General features: G+C 43.4%; 1 protein-coding gene across 5 annotated transcripts in view; it reads right to left on the reverse strand.

Annotated features, from left to right (window-relative positions):
- Positions 1-19,885, reverse strand: part of LOC139542213 (rho guanine nucleotide exchange factor 25-like) — a 131,013-nt gene that overhangs the window by 77,285 nt on the left and 33,843 nt on the right. The window lies entirely within an intron of this gene.

Genomic DNA, 19,885 nt, shown 5'->3' on the forward strand with positions numbered 1-19,885 from the left:
TCCTCTGCCAGTCCGCTAGCACGTGATTCTCCAGGGGAAACGGTCTGGAACATCACCCAGAGTCCGTGAGTGTTACTTTGCACTCAATCCTATGGTGTTTCCCCTATGAGTCACTTAGACAGGGAAAGTCTCTCATGATTTAAACAGGAAGAAACACTGTGTAAACGCTGTACACACAGCCAGGCAAATAATCACAGGGCCAAATTCCAGGCGTCATGAGCTTCAGCTCAACGTGGACGCAGACCAATATTCAGATGCAGTGCTCTTAGAGAGGAACGGCGGTGGTGTGTTGGGACGAGGTGAAGAGGTAAGCGCGGCGTGTGCCAGCTGCTCAGCCGGGTATGTGCTAATCTCATCGTTGCACAAGCTACAAGCAGGGTAAGGCTAAGTCCTGGGGGAGGACGACAGACTGGATTTTGAACTGACGTCTGTGCCCGGTGGGAAGGCAAACGGATTAAGAGAACACCAGGGATGAAGACATATCATCTAGGAAGTGAAAGGTGCATGGAATGTCCAGAATGCGCATTCCCTCCTCCCTATATAACTCTGTCTGTCTCGTTCTCTCTTTCTTTCTCTTGTCGACCTTACTCTCTCTCTCTCTCTCTCTCTCTCTCTCTCTCTCTCTCTCTCTCTCTCTCTCTCTCTCTCTCTCTGTCTCTCTCTCTCTCTCTCTCTCTCTCTCTCTCTCTCTCTCTCTCTCTCTCTCTCTCTCTCTCTCTCTGTCTCTCTCTCTCTCTCTGTCTCTCTCTCTCTCTCTCTCTCTGTCTCTCTCTCTCTCTCTCTCTCTGTCTCTCTCTCTCTCTCTCTCTCTCTCTCTCTCTCTCTCTCTCTCTCTCTCTCTCTCTCTCTCTCTCTCTCTCAATTCAATTCAATTCAATTCAAGGGGCTTTATTGGCATGGGAAACATGTGTTAACATTGCCAAAGCAAGTGAGGTAGATAATACACAAAAGTGAAATACACAATACAAATTAACAGTAAACATTACACATACAGAAGTTTCAAAACAAGAAAGACATTACAAATGTCATATTATATATATACAGTGTTGTAACAATGTACAAATGGTTAAAGCACACAAGTTAAAATAAATAAGCATAAATATGGGTTGTATTTACAATGGTGTTTGTTCTTCACTGGTTGCCCTTTTCTTGTGGCAACAGGTCACAAATCTTGCTGCTGTGATGGCACACTGTGGAATTTCACCCAGTAGATATGGGAGTTTATCAAAATTGGATTTGTTTTCAAATTCTTTGTGGATCTGTGTAATCTGAGGGAAATATGTCTCTCTAATATGGTCATACATTGGGCAGGAGGTTAGGAAGTGCAGCTCAGTTTCCACCTCATTTTGTGGGCAGTGAGCACATAGCCTGTCTTCTCTTGAGAGCCATGTCTGCCTACGGCAGCCTTTCTCAATAGCAAGGCTTTGCTCACTGAGTCTGTACATAGTCAAAGCTTTCCTTAAGTTTGGGTCAGTCACAGTGGTCAGGTATTCTGCCACTGTGTACTCTCTGTTTAGGGCCAAATAGCATTCTAGTTTGCTCTGTTTTTTTGTTAATTCTTTCCAATGTGTCAAGTAATTATCTTTTTGTTTTCTCATGATTTGGTTGGGTCTAATTGTGCTGTTGTCCTGGGGCTCTGTGGGGTGTGTTTGTGTTTGTGAACAGAGCCCTAGGACCAGCTTGCTTAGGGGACTCTTCTCCAGGTTCATCTCTCTGTAGGTGATGGCTTTGTTATGGAAGGTTTGGGAATCGCTTCCTTTTAGGTGGTTGTAGAATATAACGGCTCTTTTCTGGATTTTGATAATTAGTGGGTATCGGCCTAATTCTGCTCTGCATGCATTATTTGGTGTTCTACGTTGTACACGGAGGATATTTTTGCAGAATTCTGCATGCAGAGTCTCAATTTGGTGTTTGTCCCATTTTGTGAAATCTTGGTTGGTGAGCGGACCCCAGACCTCACAACCATAAAGGGCAATGGGCTCTATGACTGATTCAAGTATTTTTAGCCAGATCCTAATTGGTATGTTGAAATTTATGTTCCTTTTGATGGCATAGAATGCCCTTCTTGCCTTGTCTCTCAGATCGTTCACAGCTCTGTGGAAGCTACCTGTGGTGCTGATGTTTAGGCCGAGGTATGTATAGTTTTTTGTGTGCTCTAGGGCAACGGTGTCTAGATGGAATTTGTGGTCCTGGCGACTGGACCTTTTTTGGAACACCATTATTTTGGTCTTACTGAGATTTACTGTCAGGGCCTAGGTCTGACAGAATCTGTGCAGAAGATCTAGGTGCTGTTGTAGGCCCTCCTTGGTTGGTGACAGAAGCACCAGATCATCAGCAAACAGTAGACATTTGACTTCGGATTCTAGTAGGGTGAGACCGGGTGCTGCAGACTGTTCTAGTGCCCGCGCCAATTCGTTGATATATATGTTGAAGAGGGTGGGGCTTAAGCTGCATCCCTGTCTCACCCCACGACCCTGTGAGAAGAAATGTGTGTGTTTTTTGCCAATTTTAACCGCACACTTGTTGTTTGTGTACATGGATTTTATAATGTCGTATGTTTTACCCCCAACACCACTTTCCATCAATTTGTATAGCAGACCCTCATGCCAAATTGAGTCGAAGGCTTTTTTGAAATCAACAAAGCATGAGAAGACTTTGCCTTTGTTTTGGTTTGTTTGGTTGTCAATTAGGGTGTCTAGGGTGAATACATGGTCTGTTGTACGGTAATTTGGTAAAAAGCCAATTTGACATTTGCTCAGTACATTGTTTTCATTGAGGAAATGTACGAGTCTCTCTCTCTCTCTCTGTCTCTCTCTCTCTCTCTGTCTCTCTCTCTCTCTCTCTCTGTCTCTCTCTCTCTCTCTCTCTCTCTCTCTCTGTCTCTCTGTCTCTCTCTCTCTGTCTCTCTCTCTCTGTCTCTCTCTCTCTCTCTCTCTCTCTCTCTCTCTCTCTCTGTCTCTCTCTGTCTCTCTCTCTCTCTCTCGTGGAGATTCTTTCTCGACGAGGTGCGGAATGCCCTCCTGTGTCTCGTCACTCGTTTCCCTCGATCTTCTGTTCGGCAGGAAGAGAGGGAGAGAAGGAGAGAAGGAGAGAAGGAGAGAAGGAGAGAGCAAGAGGTAAGGTTCAGGAGAGCGAAAGAGAATGAAGGGGGTGAACTGTGAAGAAAACAGAAAAGAGTGAGAAGGGGAAAGAAGTTATTAGTGCTAGGTTCACTGACTGTGAGAGGGAGTAGAGGGAGTAGAGAGAGAGAGAGAGAGAGAGAGAGAGAGAGAATGCCCCCAGGAATGATCTTGATGCTCCACTTGATGTTCACATTCCTCTCAGGCAAATCATAAGACTTTCTGCCTGAATCTCAGACTGGGCTATTTATCCACCCTAATGGGGGAGCCGGGAGAGTGTGCACGCGAACGAGGGAACAGAGTTGGAGAGGAAACACATGAGGGAGATTTGTTGGAGAGAGAGCGGGGAGAGGGAGTTAGGGAGGAAAGGGGATGGGGTGCCGGCAGTTTAAAAATATACTTCACTACTGAACACAACCCAGTCTGAAGTAGCTCTGGCATACGTTCAATTTCTGCTATTTCGGCGGCTTTTTCCAAAATGCCCTGTGGAACGAGACCTTATAAGCTGATGACCAGTGATGGTAGTTCAACTAGTAATTTAATAACATTTTGCTGTAGCTTGGTGGTAGTTGGACTACATTCAAATCTTGGTAGTGTTGTCAGTAGTTAATTACATACTATAGGCATGTAGTGGTGTAGCTAACTACTGGTACACACTACGTACACACTAACAGAACATAGTTTTGGGGTTTAATATGCTAAATGGCACATTATGTTATCTGGCTCCAGAGTGATCTGTTGTCATGTGTAGTCTTTGACAGTTCAGATTTACATATGATAACTTTTCACAAAGTAGTTTGGATGTAGGGAACTACTTTTCAACACGTCTCTTAAGTTCAGTAAACTATATGTTTCTTAAAGGTAGCTTTGTGTGTAGCTTAACTTCTTCCAGTGTGAAGTAATTGGTAGCTTGGTAAACTGTGTTTTCAGAGTAGCTTCCTCAACACACACTGGTTGAATCAACGTTGTGCCCAAAAATGTTTTACCCAAAAATTCTACTTTGAATCATTGAATCAACGTGGAAAACTGGTTGTATTTGCAAAAACTCATCAACTTAAGGAAATGTTGTATTTTTTTCACATAACTTTTAAACTAAATCCAAAGTCAAAGTGAAATGATTGGTTGAAATCACATAGGGTTGACATTAGTTGACAAGAATGAAATTTAAATCAAAACTGGATTTTGAACTGACGTCTGTGCCCGGTGGGAAGGCAAACAGACTAAGAGAACACCAGGGATGAAGAGATATCGTCTAGGAAGTTCCCAGAGTGAAGACAAGGCTGCTATGGCTGCTGGCTGCCTCCTCTTCTCTCTGTAAACTGTGTCAACACACACTTTGATCTACGCACATGTCGTCGCATACTACTAGATACTGTAGTCCTAGAACGGCTGGAGTCGAGGCTAATGGACAAATACAGTATGAACACTTGGCATCTCTAGCTCTGTGTCCTCCAGGTGTAGAGAGACAGTATATAGTAGTGTAGAGAGACAGTATATATTAGTGTAGAGAGACAGTATATATTAGTGTAGAGAGACAGTATATAGTAGTGTAGAGAGACAGTATATATTAGTGTAGAGAGACAGTATATATTAGTGTAGAGAGACAGTATATAGTAGTGTAGAGAGACAGTATATAGTAGTGTAGAGACTGTATATAGTAGTGTAGAGACGGTATATAGTAGTGTAGAGACAGTATATAGTAGTGTAGAGAGACAGTATATATTAGTGTAGAGAGACAGTATATAGTGGTGTAGAGACAGTATATAGTGGTGTAGAGACAGTATATAGTGGTGTAGAGACAGTGTATAGTGGTGTAGAGACAGTGTATAGAGACAGTATATAGTAGTGTAGAGACAGTCTATAGTAGTGTAGAGACAGTATATAGTAGTGTAGAGAAACAGTATATAGTAGTGTAGAGAAACAGTATATAGTAGTGTAGAGACAGTATATAGTGGTGTAGAGACAGTATATAGTGGTGTGGAGACAGTATATAGTGGTGTAGAGACAGTATATAGTAGTGTAGAGAGACAGTATATAGTAGTGTAGAGACAGTATATAGTAGTGTAGAGAGACAGTATATAGTAGTGTAGAGACAGTATATAGTAGTGTAGAGAGACAGTATATAGTAGTGTAGAGAAACAGTATATAGTAGTGTAGAGACAGTATATAGTAGTGTAGAGAGACAGTATATAGTAGTGTAGAGACAGTATATAGTAGTGTAGAGAGACAGTATATAGTAGTGTAGAGACAGTATATAGTGGTGTAGAGACAGTGTATAGTGGTGTAGAGACAGTATATAGTAGTGTAGAGACAGTAAAGCTCCAGGGCTGTCTTGTCCTCAGAGGGAACACAGCAGGCTTGCTAGGTCATCGTGTTACAGTGTGTACACAGAGCAGATGGAGGGGCTGTGGAGTGTGAGACAAGGGTGATTATTGTTGCTCTAGTTATTGTTTCCCTCATAATTACCGGACTGATTACAGCTGTACTATCTTGTAGCGAACATCCATGTAAGCTTGCTAGATCAGGCGGCTTGCGCAGGTAGTAATTGTTGGTAAGCAGTGTCTTTCTCCTCCCTCCCTCTCTCTCTCTCTCTTTCTCTCTCTCTCTCTCTCTCTCTCTCTCTCTCTCTCTCTCTCTCTCTCTCTCTCTCTCTCTCTCTCTCTCTCTCTCTCTCTCTCTCTCTCTCTCTCTCTCTCTCTCTCTCTCTCTCTCTCTCTTTCAATTCAATTCAAGGGGCTTTATTGGCATGGGAAACATGTGTTAACATTGCCAAAGCAAGTGAGGTAGATAATATACAAAAGTGAAATAAACAATAAAAATTAACAGTAAACATTACACATACAGAAGTTTCAAAACAATAAAGACATTACAAATGTCATATTATATATATACAGTGTTGTAACAATGTACAAATGGTTAAAGCACACTCTCTCTCTCTCTCTCTCTCTCTCTCTCTCTCTCTCTCTCTCTCTCTCTCTCTCTCTCTCTCTCTCTCTCTCTCTCTCTCTCTCTCTCTTTCTCTCTCAATTAAATTTGAATTTAAGGACTTTATTGGCATGGGAAACGTATGTTTACATAGCGAAAGCAAATGAAATAGATAATAAACAAAAGTGAAATAAACAATTTAAAAAATCACAGTAAACATTACACTCACAAAAGTTCCAAATGAATAAAGACATTTAAAATGTCATATTGTGTATATATACAGTAGCGTGTTGTAATGATGTGCAAATAGTTAATGTACAAATGTGTGGGAAAATAAATAAAGGTAAATATAGGTTGTATTTACAATGATGTTTGTTCTTCACTGGTTGCAATTTTCTTGTGGCAACAGGTCACAAATCTTGCTGCTGTGGTGTCACACTGTGGTATTTCACCCAATAGATATGGGAGTTTAATCAGGAAGGCCAAAAAGATCATCAAGGACATCAAGGACATCAACCACCCGAGCCATGACCTGTTCACCCCGCTGTTCAGCCACGCTCAAGGTACTAAATGATATCATAACCGCCATCGATAAAAGACAGTACTGTGCAGCCGTCTTCATCGACCTGGCCAAGGCTTTCGACTCTGTCAATCACCATATTCTTATCGGCAGACTCAGTAGCTTCGGTTTTTCTGATGACTGCCTTGCCTGGTTCACCAACTACTTTGCAGACAGAGTTCAGTGTGTCAAATCGGAGGGCATGTTGTCCGGTCCTCTGGCAGTCTCTATGGTGGTACCACAGGGTTCAATTCTCGGGCCGACTCTTTTCTCTGTATATATCAATGATGTTGCTCTTGCTGCGGGCGATTCCCTGGTCCACCTCTACGCAGACGACACCATTCTGTATACTTCTGGCCCTTCCTTGGACACTGTGCTATCTAACCTCCAAACGAGCTTCAATGCCATACAACACTCCTTCCGTGGCTTCCAACTGCTCTTAAACGCTAGTAAAACCAAATGCATGCTTTTCAACCGTTCGCTGCCTGCACCCGCCCGCCCGACTAGCATCACCACCCTGGACGGTTCCGACCTAGAATATGTGGACATCTATAAATACCTAGGTGTCTGGCTAGACTGTAAACTCTCCTTCCAGACTCATATTAAACATCTCCAATCCAAAATCAAATCAAGAATCGGCTTTCTATTTCGCTACAAAGCCTCCTTCACTCACGCCGCCAAACTTACCCTAGTAAAACTGACTATCCTACCGATCCTCGACTTCGGCGATGTCATCTACAAAATAGCTTCCAATACTCTACTCAGCAAACTAGATGCAGTTTATCACAGTGCCATCTGTTTTGTTACTAAAACACCTTATACCACCCACCACTGCGACCTGTATGCTCTAGTCGGCTGGCCCTTGCTACATATTCGTCGTCAGACCCACTGGCTCCAGGTCATCTATAAGTCCATGCTAGGTAAAGTTCCGCCTTATCTCAGTTCACTGGTCACGATAACAACACCCACCCGTAGCACGCGCTCCAGCAGGTATATCTCACTGATCATCCCAAAAGCCAACACTTCATTTGGCCGCCTTTCCTTCCAGTTCTCTGCTGCCTGTGACTGGAACGAATTGCAAAAATCGCTGAAGTTGGAGACTTTTATTTCCCTCACCAACTTTAAACATCTGCTATCTGAGCAGCTAACCGATCGCTGCAGCTGTACATAGTCCATCTGTAAAGAGCCCACCCAATTTACCTACCTCATCCCCTTACTGTTTTTATTTATTTACTTTTCTGCTCTTTTGCACACCAGTATCTCTACTTGCACATGATCATCTGATGATTTATCACTCTAGTGTTAATCTGCTAAATTGTAATTATTCGCTCCTATGGCCTATTTATTGCCTACCTCCTCATGCCTTTTGCACACAATGTATATAGACTCTTCTTTTTCTACTGTGTTATTGACTTGTTTATTGTTTACTCCATGTGTAACTCTGTGTTGTTGTCTGTTCACACTGCTATGCTTTATCTTGGCCAGGTCGCAGTTGTAAATGAGAACTTGTTCTCAACTAGCCTACCTGGTTAAATAAAGGTGAAATAAATAAAAAAGAAAAAAAAAGAAGGCGAGGTCAGTTCAGGTCCATCAAAGCCGAGAGACTGAAAAACAGCTTCTATCTCAAGGCCATCAGACTGTTAAATAGCCATCACTAACACAGAGAGGCTGCTGCCTATAGACATAGACTAGGAATCACTGGCCACTTTAAGGAATGGAACACGAGTCACTCAATAATGTTTACATATCTTGCATTACTCATATGTATATACTGTATTCTATTCTACTGTATCTTAGTCCGTTCCGCTCTGACATCGTTCATCCATATGTATATAGTCTTAATTCATTCCTACTTAGATTTGTGTGTATTGGGTATATGTTGTGTAATTTGTTAGATATTACTTGTTAGATATTACTGCACTGTCGGAGCTAGAAGCACAAGCATTTCGCTACACCCGCAATAACATCTGCTAACCACGTGTATGTGACCAATAACATCTGCTAATCACGGGTATGTGATCAATAACATCTGCTAACCACGTGTATGTGACCAATAACATTTGCTAACCACGTGTATGTGACCAATAACATCTGCTAATCACGTGTATGTGACCAATAACATTTGCTAACCACGTGTATGTGACCAATAACATCTGCTAACCACGTGTATGTGACCAATAACATTTGCTAACCACGTGTATGTGACCAATAACATCTGCTAACCACGTGTATGTGACCAATAACATTTGCTAATCACGTGTATGTGATCAATAACATCTGCTAATCACGTGTATGTGACCAATAACATTTGCTAACCACGTGTATGTGACCAATAACATCTGCTAATCACGTGTATGTGATCAATAACATCTGCTAACCACGTGTATGTGACCAATAACATTTTCTAACCACGTGTATGTAACCAATAACATCTGCTAATCACGTGTATGTGACCAATAACATCTCCTAACCACGTGTATGTGACCAATAACATCTGCTAACCACGTGTATGTGACCAATAACATCTGCTAACCACGTGTATGTGATCAATAACATCTGCTAACCACGTGTATGTGACCAATAACATCTGATTTGATCAGCAAACAGTAGACATTTGACTTCAGACTCTAGTAGGGTGTGGCCGGGTGCTCTCTCTCTCTCTCTCTCTCTCTCTCTCTCTCTCTCTCTCTCTCTCTCTCTCTCTCTCTCTCTCTCTCTCTCTCTCTCTCTCTCTCTCTCTCTCTCTCTCTCTCTCTCTCTCTCTCTCTCTCTCTCTCTCTCTCTCTCTCTCTCTCTCATTGCACACAGACCCAAACCCTCACAGATGCAAACGTGCAGTCACATGATTTATACATGGATGCATGCATGTACACACATATGCTCACATGCACAGTGTGGCGAGAAGAGATAGAAAGTATACCCCTTTGAGGGAGCGCTTGCTATGCTAATAAATAGTCCTTATCATGCCTCCCTCTCAGGCATAGACTCCCTCTCTTTCTCTCCCTCTCTCCCGTTCCCTCTCCTCCACTTCATCTCTCTCTCCCTCTCTCTTTCCCTCTCTCTTCCTCTCTCTCCCTCTCTCCTCCACTTCATATCTCTCTCTCTCCCTCTCTCTTTCCCTCTCCCTCTCTCTCTCCCTCTCCTCCACTTCATATCTCTCTCCCCCTGGCAGCAGTGTCTGTTCAGCTGAGATTACCTGTGGCCCTTCTCAAACACAACCCGGTGTGTAGGAGGCTACGCTACAGCCCCAGATGTGGAGGCTTAGTACAGACTGGTACATTCTCTGTCCTAATCTCTCTCTCTCTCTCTCTCTCTCTCTCTCTCTCTCAATTCAATTCAATTCAATTCAAGGGGCTTTATTGGCATGGGAAACATGTGTTAACATTGCCAAAGCAAGTGAGGTAGATATTATACAAAAGTGAAATAAACAATACAAATTAACAGTAAACATTACACATACAGAAGTTTCAAAACAATAAAGACATTACAAATGTTATATTATATATATACAGTGTTGTAACAATGTACAAATGGTTAAAGCACACAAGTTAAAATAAATAAGCATAAATATGGGTTGTATTTACAATGGTGTTTGTTCTTCACTGGTTGCCCTTTTCTTGTGGCAACAGGTCACAAATCTTGCTGCTGTGATGGCACACTGTGGAATTTCTCCCAGTAGATATGGGAGTTTATCAAAATTGGATTTGTTTTCGAATTCTTTGTGGATCTGTGTAATCTGAGGGAAATATGTCTCTCTAATATGGTCATACATTGGGCAGGAGGTTAGGAAGTGCAGCTCAGTTTCCACCTCATTTTGTGGGCAGTGTGCACATAGCCTGTCTTCTCTTGAGAGCCATGTCTGCCTACGGCGGCCTTTCTCAATAGCAAGGCTATGCTCACTGAGTCTGTACATAGTCAAAGCTTTCCTTAAGTTTGGGTCAGTCACAGTGGTCAGGTATTCTGCCACTGTGTACTCTCTGTTTAGGGCCAAATAGCATTCTAGTTTGCTCTGTTTTTTTGTTAATTCTTTCCAATGTGTCAAGTAATTATCTTTTTGTTTTCTCATGATTTGGTTGGGTCTAATTGTGCTGTTGTCCTGGGGCTCTGTGGGGTGTGTTTGTGTTTGTGAACAGAGCCCTAGGACCAGCTTGCTTAGGGGACTCTTCTCCAGGTTCATCTCTCTGTAGGTGATGGCTTTGTTATGGAAGGTTTGGGAATCGCTTCCTTTTAGGTGGTTGTAGAATTTAACGGCTCTTTTCTGGATTTTGATAATTAGTGGGTATCGGCCTAATTCTGCTCTGCATGCATTATTTGGTGTTCTACGTTGTACACGGAGGATATTTTTGCAGAATTCTGCATGCAGAGTCTCAATTTGGTGTTTGTCCCATTTTGTGAAATCTTGGTTGGTGAGCGGACCCCAGACCTCACAACCATAAAGGGCAATGGGCTCTATGACTGATTCAAGTATTTTTAGCCAGATCCTAATTGGTATGTTGAAATTTATGTTCCTTTTGATGGCATAGAAGGCCCTTCTTGCCTTGTCTCTCAGATCGTTCACAGCTTTGTGGAAGTTACCTGTGGTGCTGATGTTTAGGCCGAGGTATGTATAGTTTTTTGTGTGCTCTAGGGCAACGGTGTCTAGATGGAATTTGTGGTCCTGGTGACTGGACCTTTATTGGAACACCATTATTTTGGTCTTACTGAGATTTACTGTCAGGGCCTAGGTCTGACAGAATCTGTGCAGAAGATCTAGGTGCTGCTGTAGGCCCTCCTTGGTTGGTGACAGAAGCACCAGATCATCAGCAAACAGTAGACATTTGACTTCGGATTCTAGTAGGGTGAGACCGGGTGCTGCAGACTGTTCTAGTGCCCGCGCCAATTCGTTGATATATATGTTGAAGAGGGTGGGGCTTAAGCTGCATCCCTGTCTCACCCCACGACCCTGTGTGAAGAAATGTGTGTGTTTTTTGCCAATTTTAACCGCACACTTGTTGTTTGTGTACATGGATTTTATAATGTCGTATGTTTTACCCCCAACACCACTTTCCATCAATTTGTATAGCAGACCCTCATGCCAAATTGAGTCGAAAGCTTTTTTGAAATCAACAAAGCATGAGAAGACTTTGCCTTTGTTTTGGTTTGTTTGGTTGTCAATTAGGGTGTGTAGGGTGAATACATGGTCTGTTGTACGGTAATTTGGTAAAAAGCCAATTTGACATTTGCTCAGTACATTGTTTTCATTGAGGAAATGTACGAGTCTGCTGTTAATGATAATGCAGAGGATTTTCCCAAGGTTACTGTTGACGCATATTCCACGGTAGTTATTGGGGTCAAATTTGTCTCCACTTTTGTGGATTGGGGTGATCAGTCCTTGGTTCCAAATATTGGGGAAGATGCCAGAGCTAAGGACGATGTTAAAGAGTTTTAGTATAGCCAATTGGAATTTGTTGTCTGTATATTTGATCATTTCATTAAGGATACCATCAACACCACAGGCCTTTTTGGGTTGGAGGGTTTTTATTTTGTCCTGTAACTCATTCAAGGTAATTGGAGAATCCAGTGGGTTCTGGTAGTCTTTAATAGTTGATTCTAGGATTTGTATTTGATCATGTATATGTTTTTGCTCTTTATTCTTTGTTATAGAGCCAAAAAGATTGGAGAAGTGGTTTACCCATACATCTCCATTTTGGATAGATAATTCTTCGTGTTGTTGTTTGTTTAGTGTTTTCCAATTTTCCCAGAATTGGTTAGAGTCTATGGAGTCTTCAATTACATTGAGCTGATTTCTGACGTGCTGTTCCTTCTTTTTCCGTAGTGTATTTCTGTATTGTTTTAGTGATTCACCATAGTGAAGGCGTAGACTCAGGTTTTCCGGGTCTCTATGTTTTTGGTTGGACAGGTTTCTCAATTTATTTCTTAGATTTTTGCATTCTTTATCAAACCATTTGTCATTGTTGTTCATTTTCTTCGGTTTTCTATTTGAGATTTTTAGATTTGATAGGGAAGCTGAGAGGTCAAATATACTGTTAAGATTTTCTACTGCCAAGTTTACACCTTCACTATTGCAGTGGAACATTTTACCCAGGAAGTTGTCTAAAAGGGATTGAATTTGCTGTTGCCTAATTGTTTTTTGGTAGGTTTCCAAACTGCATTCCTTCCATCTATAGCATTTCTTAATGTTACTCAGTTCCTTTGGCTTTGATGCCTCATGATTGAGTATTGCTCTGTTCAAGTAGACTGTGATTTTGCTGTGGTCTGATAGGGGTGTCAGTGGGCTGACTGTGAACGCTCTGAGAGACTCTGGGTTGAGGTCAGTGATAAAGTAGTCTACAGTGCTACTGCCAAGAGATGAGCTATAGGTGAACCTACCATAGGAGTCCCCTCGAAGCCTACCATTGACTATGTACATACCCAGCGTGCGACAGAGCTGCAGGAGTTGTGACCCGTTTTTGTTGGTTATGTTGTCATAGTTGTGCCTAGGGGGGCATATGGGGGAGGGAATGCTGTCACCTGCAGGCAGGTGTTTGTCCCCCTGTGTGCTGAGGGTGTCAGGTTCTTGTCCAGTTCTGGCATTTAGGTCGCCACAGACTAATACATGTCCCTGGGCCTGGAAATGATTGATTTCCCCCTCCAGGATGGAGAAGCTGTCTTTATTAAAGTATGGGGATTCTAGTGGGGGGGATCTCTCTCCCCCTGGCAGCAGTGTCTGTTCAGCTGAGATTACCTGTGGCCCTTCTCAAACACAACCCGGTGTGTAGGAGGCTACGCTACAGCCCCAGATGTGGAGGCTTAGTACAGACTGGTACATTCTCTGTCCTAATCTCTCTCTCTCTCTCTCTCTCTCTCTCTCTCTCTCTCTCTCTCTCTCTCTCTCTCTCTCTCTCTCTCTCTCTCTCTCTCTCTCTCTCTCTCTCTCTCTCTCTCTCTCTCTCTCTGGGGTAACAAACAAAGCAGCATGGTGAAAGCAGAAGCATATCTCTCTCCCTCTCCTCCACTTCATATCTCTCTCTGTCCCTCTCCCCCTCTCCCTCTGTCTCTCCCTCTCCTCCACTTCATATCTCTCCCGCTCTCCCACTCTCTCTCCCTCTCTCTCTCCCTCTCTCTCTCCCTCTCCTCCACTTCATATCTCTCTCTGTCCCTCTCCCCCTCCCCCTCTCCCTCTCCCTCTCCTCCACTTCATATCTCTCCCGCTCTCCCACTCTCTCTCCCTCTCTCTCTCCCTCTCCTCCACTTCATATCTCTCTCTGTCCCTCTCCCCCTCTCCCCCTCCCCCTCTCCCTCTCCCTCTCCTCCACTTCATATCTCTCCCCCTCTCCCACTCTCTCTCCCTCTCTCTCTCCCTCTCTCTCTCCCTCTCTCTCTCCCTCTCCTCCACTTCATATCTCTCTCCCCCTGGCAGCAGTGTCTGTTCAGCTGAGATTAACTGTGGGCCTTCTCAAACACAATCTGGTGTGTAGGAGGCTACGCCACAGTCACAATCATTACCATGGTATGAGGAGGACGCGTTTTACGTGGGAGTTTTCATACTGTAAATAACCAATATGGGTGTCAGGAAAAGGCGCGCTCAGTGACAGAGCTAGATACTGTACTGGCTTGAGCATAGATGTACTGTATCTCACACAGACACACACACACACACACACACACACACACACACACACACACACACACACACACACACACACACACACACACACACACACACACACACAGTTGTGCGAGGCAGTCCTCTTATTTCTGGGGAGAAAGTAAGAGTAGGGAGAAGGTTCCAGGGGTTGAATTAAGGAGGAGAAGGCCATTGTTGGGGTCAGGGGGAGGCTAGGAGTAGCAGGGAGCAGAGCAGAGCTGCAGTTGCTCAATGACCCCATGACTTACGACTTCTGTCTTCTCAGAGGCCAAGATGAGCTATCCAGGCACGGATCCACACACCAGTCAGTCAAACAACAAAACACTTTATGCTACAGGCCTGCCGGGTTTCTACCAACCAGTAAAAAATCCCCAGGTTGGATGTTCTTATCAGGTTACGTATGACAGTAATCGTCCTTCATTCAAACTATAACAGCCCCAGGGATTTATGGTTTGTCATGCCTCTATGGGGACAATGTTTCTATCCAGTCCCCCCCCCCCCTGCAGCAGCAGCCTTCAGCAGCCAATGTTGCCAGCTACTGTAGAAATCACAAATCAACCTCAACAACACAAAAATGTAAGTCTGTGTACATATATTCTCTTTCGTTAGGCCCATCTCTCTCTCACTTTCTCTGTCCGTCTCCTTTTCTCTCACAGAGGTCCTCCTCTCCTGCCGAATACTTTTTTTAATATGTGGTAAATGCAAAAAAAAAATTATGCACGTCGTTAGCACACATTATTTCCTGGTAGCTTTTCCATGCCTCCCGGTCGTCTCAGACATTGGCTGTAACACACACACACACACACACACACACACACACACACACACACACACACACACACACACACACACACACACACACACACACACACACACACACACACACACACACACACACACACACACACACACACACACACACACACACACACACAGCACATTCACGCAATAGCGCCATGCTCTGCTAAAGGAACCCATTGATTTTATCCATCCATTATTAAGCATTGATTAGGAAGCGGCGAGTTGGTCGTGTCTTGGCAGGGTGGCTGCATAGAGGTTAAAGGAGGTCCAGATTGCTCCATCGATTTTAATGTTTGACTTCCGCATTGCAGTTACCTCCCTCGGTGGGGGGAATGGAAGGGAGGGGGGGGTCGGGGGAGGAAGCTTAGGTTCTATTGACATACAGTACTGATGAACATCTCAGCCCGTCGCCTCAGCCTACACCTCTAGGACATGTGTGACACTAAGAGGTAATTATATATTTTTTTCTGGGCTGCGTCCCAAATAGCACTGTTTTCCCTATATAGTATTCAAACCCCTTGACTTTTTACACATTTTGTAACGTTACAGCTCCGAGACAGGATTGTGTCGAGCTACAGATCTGGGGAAGGGTACCAAAGCATTCCTGCAGTATTGAAGGTCCCCAAGAACACAGTGGCCTCCATCATTCTTAAATGGAGGAAGTTTGGAACCACCAAGACTCTTCCTAGAGCTGGCTGCCCAGCCAAACTGAGCAATCGGGTGAGAAGGGCCTTGATCAGGGAGTTGACCAAGAACCCGATGGTCACTCTGACAGAGCTCCAGAGTTCCTCTGTGGAGATGGGAGATCCTTCCAGAAGGACAACCATCTCTGCAGCACTCCACCAATCAGGCCTTTGTGGTAGAGGGGCCAGACGGAAGCCACTCTTCAGTAAAAAGCACATGACAGCCCGCTTGGAGTTTGCCAAAAGGCACCTCCCCATCCATCTGGGAGAAACTCCCCAAATACTGGTGTGCCAAGCTTGTAGCGTCATACCCAAGAAGACTCAAGGCTGTAATCGCTGCCAAAGGTGCTTCAACAAAGTATTGAGTAAAGGGTCTGAATACTTTGATACTGTGAAATACTGTGATATTTTTATTTTTTTTATTTTTTTGCTTCATCATTATGGGGTATTGTTTGTAGATTGATGGTGGAAAAAAAACTGTTTTATCAATTTTAGAATAAGGCTGTAACATAACAAAATGTGGAAAAAGTCAAGGGGTCTGAATACTAATTCAACTGATTTTTTCATATTTTTAATTAAGGAGCAGAGGAGTATGAAAATCATATTTATTCACTCCTAATGGAAGTATGTGCACGATGCATAGTTTGATAACAAAGTCAATGGGCTGGTCTGCCCCTTGCTGCTCGGCTCTATGAGGCAGGAGTGTATCCATTACATAAGGCTTAGAGATTAAACTGAAGGCATGTGAGGTATTTGAGTGTCCTTCTGAGAATGTACAGGCAATAAGAAGAAAGAAAGCCCGCTGATTTACAAGCTCCCGATGACTCCCTGGGATTGAGCCTCAGTGGGTAGTAGTTCTGCTGCATTCACTTTGATATGCAGCAGACCTGGATTCAAACAGTACTTGAAATCCTTTCGAAACACTGTATCTGTGCTTGATTGAGCTTGCCTGGCTTCATGGACCAATAGAATAGTCCGAAAACGTCAAACCCCATCCATCTGACACTCCAGGCAGGCAATTTTCCCAAGTATGTTGTACATTTGAACAAGTCTTAGTGCAAAACTCAAAACAGATCATCAAAAAGACAATGGTTTCAAACCTCTAAGCACATTTTCAGTTGACTATGTGCAACACACAATATCACAGTCACTTTGTCACCAAACTTAATCAGTGTTTCATCTAGATTTTTTTCCTTCCCAATACAAGTGCTCATATGAAGCAATTGCCTTTCACAATGCAACACTCAAATTACTTTTGATATGATTCCCTTCTCTTTTGTTAAAATAAATTGTACTACTCCTTCATCCTTAATTGATGATCACTTGTTTTGTCTACTACAGAATCCGAGAACTACATAATGAAAATGCCTGTCTATAAAGTAGAAACACAAAGAAGTAAGATATATATATACCCCAATGTACTATGATGGTGGTGACTATTGTGATTATATTTCACAGTAAGTAACAACAAAAAGAATCTGATGTTGACAGGATCAGCGATGTGCTGTAACAGATCAAATCAAATCAAAGTGTATTGCTCACGTACACAGATTAGCGGAAGTTACAGCAGGTGCAGCGAAATCCTTGTGTTTCTAGCTCCTACAGTGCAGTAATACAATATCCATACAATACCAATACGCAAATAATCCAGAAAGTCCAAAACAAGAAAGAAATGCGTCTCTTATGCTGTAAACATGTATCCAACATGAAGTTGATGTTTTTTTTGGGGTTTACACAGACCCTTTAATCCAAAGTGACAACAGTCCACACATTTTGGTATGTGACCCAGTGGGAATCAAACCCACAACTCTGGTGTTGCTAGTGCCATGCTCTTACCTACTGAGCCACGTACGGGACCACCACAATACATAAGTACAATGCAATACAATTTTTTTTTAAACAATACACAATTACAATACAGGTGAAATATGTATGATTGCCATCCCCATGAGCGCAGCCTCTTTCAGGCCATGGATGACTCATGCAAAGATTTCAATCCAGATCTATTTCAGGGTTGGATTCGCCATGCTGAAAGTTTTTTCCCCAGGTGCATGAACAATGAGGATATTTCCAGCGATTTTCGATGAAAGCCTATGGCCAAATGCGCACGACAGGCTTGATGCTAACTAGTGCCTGCTAAACTTTACGCTTCTTTCATTTGATTACATTGTGAAAGACGTCTTCAATGATCACACCTTTGATCACATGTGGAAATGTGATGTTCAGTCCAATTGAATGGGTAGTGTATTGCCTAATGTGAAAACAGTGTAATGAACTGTAATTGACAGTACATTCAAAGGGCAATTTTATCTATTCGATTAACTGGTAGTTAACATGACTCAAATGAGAAGAAAACATATTGTTGTGTTTTGGTGATTAAACCAACGTTCTCATTATATTTCACAGTAAACTTCTATTTTGGATTAACGGTTGTGTGGTGAAACAAGTCCACAAAACAAAATGAATGCACGATGAAAGGTTTTGAACGTCAGACTGGCTGCGTTACTAGTGTTACCAGTTTGGATTTCTGTACAAAGAGTTTAGAAAACTCACCACATACCAAACACCATAAAAAACCAGTAGACCCAGTTTCAGAAGTGTTTGAACCCAGGTCTGAGATATAGTGTAAAGGGAGGTATGCAGAAATTGCCAGGCACCATGATCAGGTCAAGCTGTTCTCTACATACATCTATACCCTGTGTGTGTGTGTGTGTGTGTGTGTGTGTGTGTGTGTGTGTGTGTGTGTGTGTGTGTGTGTGTGTGTGTGTGTGTGTGTGTGTGTGTGTGTGTGTGTGTGTGTGTGTGTGTGTGTGTGTGTGTGTGTGTGTGTGTGTGTGTGTGTGTGTGTGTGTGTGTGTGTGTGTGTGTGTGTGTGTGTGTGTGTGTGTATATAAGTAAGCAACCGGACAGTTTGTGCCTGACTGTGTGGACTATCTGGTGAACGTTACAGCAGTAGAGTTCTGGGTCTGGTGGATTCTTTGGATTTTATGAGTCTATAAGGTCTTTGTTCTTATTACGTATCCACCGCTTTTAATCAACCTCACTATTCTAATAGACTGCTGCTCTTCCTGCTAACTTCATTATGAGAAACCTTTCAAAAGGGTACAAGGGAGAGGGAAAAAAAGAGAGAAAGGGGAGAGGTGGGGGAGACAGAGAGGAAGAGAGAGAGAGGAGGGAATGGGGAGAGAGGGAGGGAGGGAGAGGTTGAGAGAGAGAGAGAGGTTGAGAGAGAGAGAGAGGTTGAGAGAGAGAGAGAGGTAGAGAGAGGTAGAGAGAGAGAGGTAGAGAGAGGTAGAGAGAGAGAGGTAGAGAGAGAGAGAGAGAGAGAGAGAGAGAGAGAGGTTGTGAGAGAGAGGTTGAGAGGTTGAGAGGTTGAGAGGTTGAGAGGTTGAGAGGTTGAGAGGTTGAGAGAGAGGGGGAGAAAGGTTGAGAGAGAGAGGTTGTGAGAGAGAGGTTGAGAAAGGTTGAGAGAGAGAGGTTGTGAGAGAGAGGTTGAGAAAGGTTGAGAGAGAGAGGTTGAGAGAGAGGTTGAGAGAGAGAGGTTGAGAGAGAGGGGGAGAAAGGTTGAGAGAGAGAGGTTGTGAGAGAGGTTGAGAAAGGTTGAGAGAGAGAGGTTGAGAGAGAGAGGTTGTGAGAGAGAGGTTGAGAGAGAGGTTGAGAGAGAGGTTGAGAGAGAGGTTGAGAGAGAGGTTGAGAGAGAGGTTGAGAGAGAGGTTGAGAGAGAGAGGTTGAGAGAGAGAGGTTGATAGAGAGAGGTTGAGAGAGAGGTTGAGAGAGAGAGGTTGAGAGAGAGAGGTTGAGAGAGAGAGGTTGAGAGAGAGAGGTTGAGAGAGAGAGGTTGAGAGAGAGAGGTTGAGAGAGAGAGGTTGAGAGAGAGAGGTTGAGAGAGAGGGGGAGAAAGGTTGAGAGAGAGAGGTTGAGAGAGAGAGGTTGAGAGAGAGAGGTTGAGAGAGAGCAATAAAGAGAATGAAAGAGAGATTCCTGACTAAATCAGCTTGCGTTTCGGGGTAGAGGGATTGACGAGAGTAGCTTAGTCCCCCAATCCATCCGTGTGCTGCATGCACCTAACCAACGTAGACAGCCAGGTGGGTGCATGCCTCGCTCGAGGACCTGAACACACCCGCAGGCACACACACGCGCACAACACACCAGGACACACACAAACACATCA

This window comes from Salvelinus alpinus, chromosome 17 (genome assembly GCF_045679555.1).
Source record: "Salvelinus alpinus chromosome 17, SLU_Salpinus.1, whole genome shotgun sequence".
NCBI classification, from domain to species: domain Eukaryota; kingdom Metazoa; phylum Chordata; class Actinopteri; order Salmoniformes; family Salmonidae; genus Salvelinus; species Salvelinus alpinus.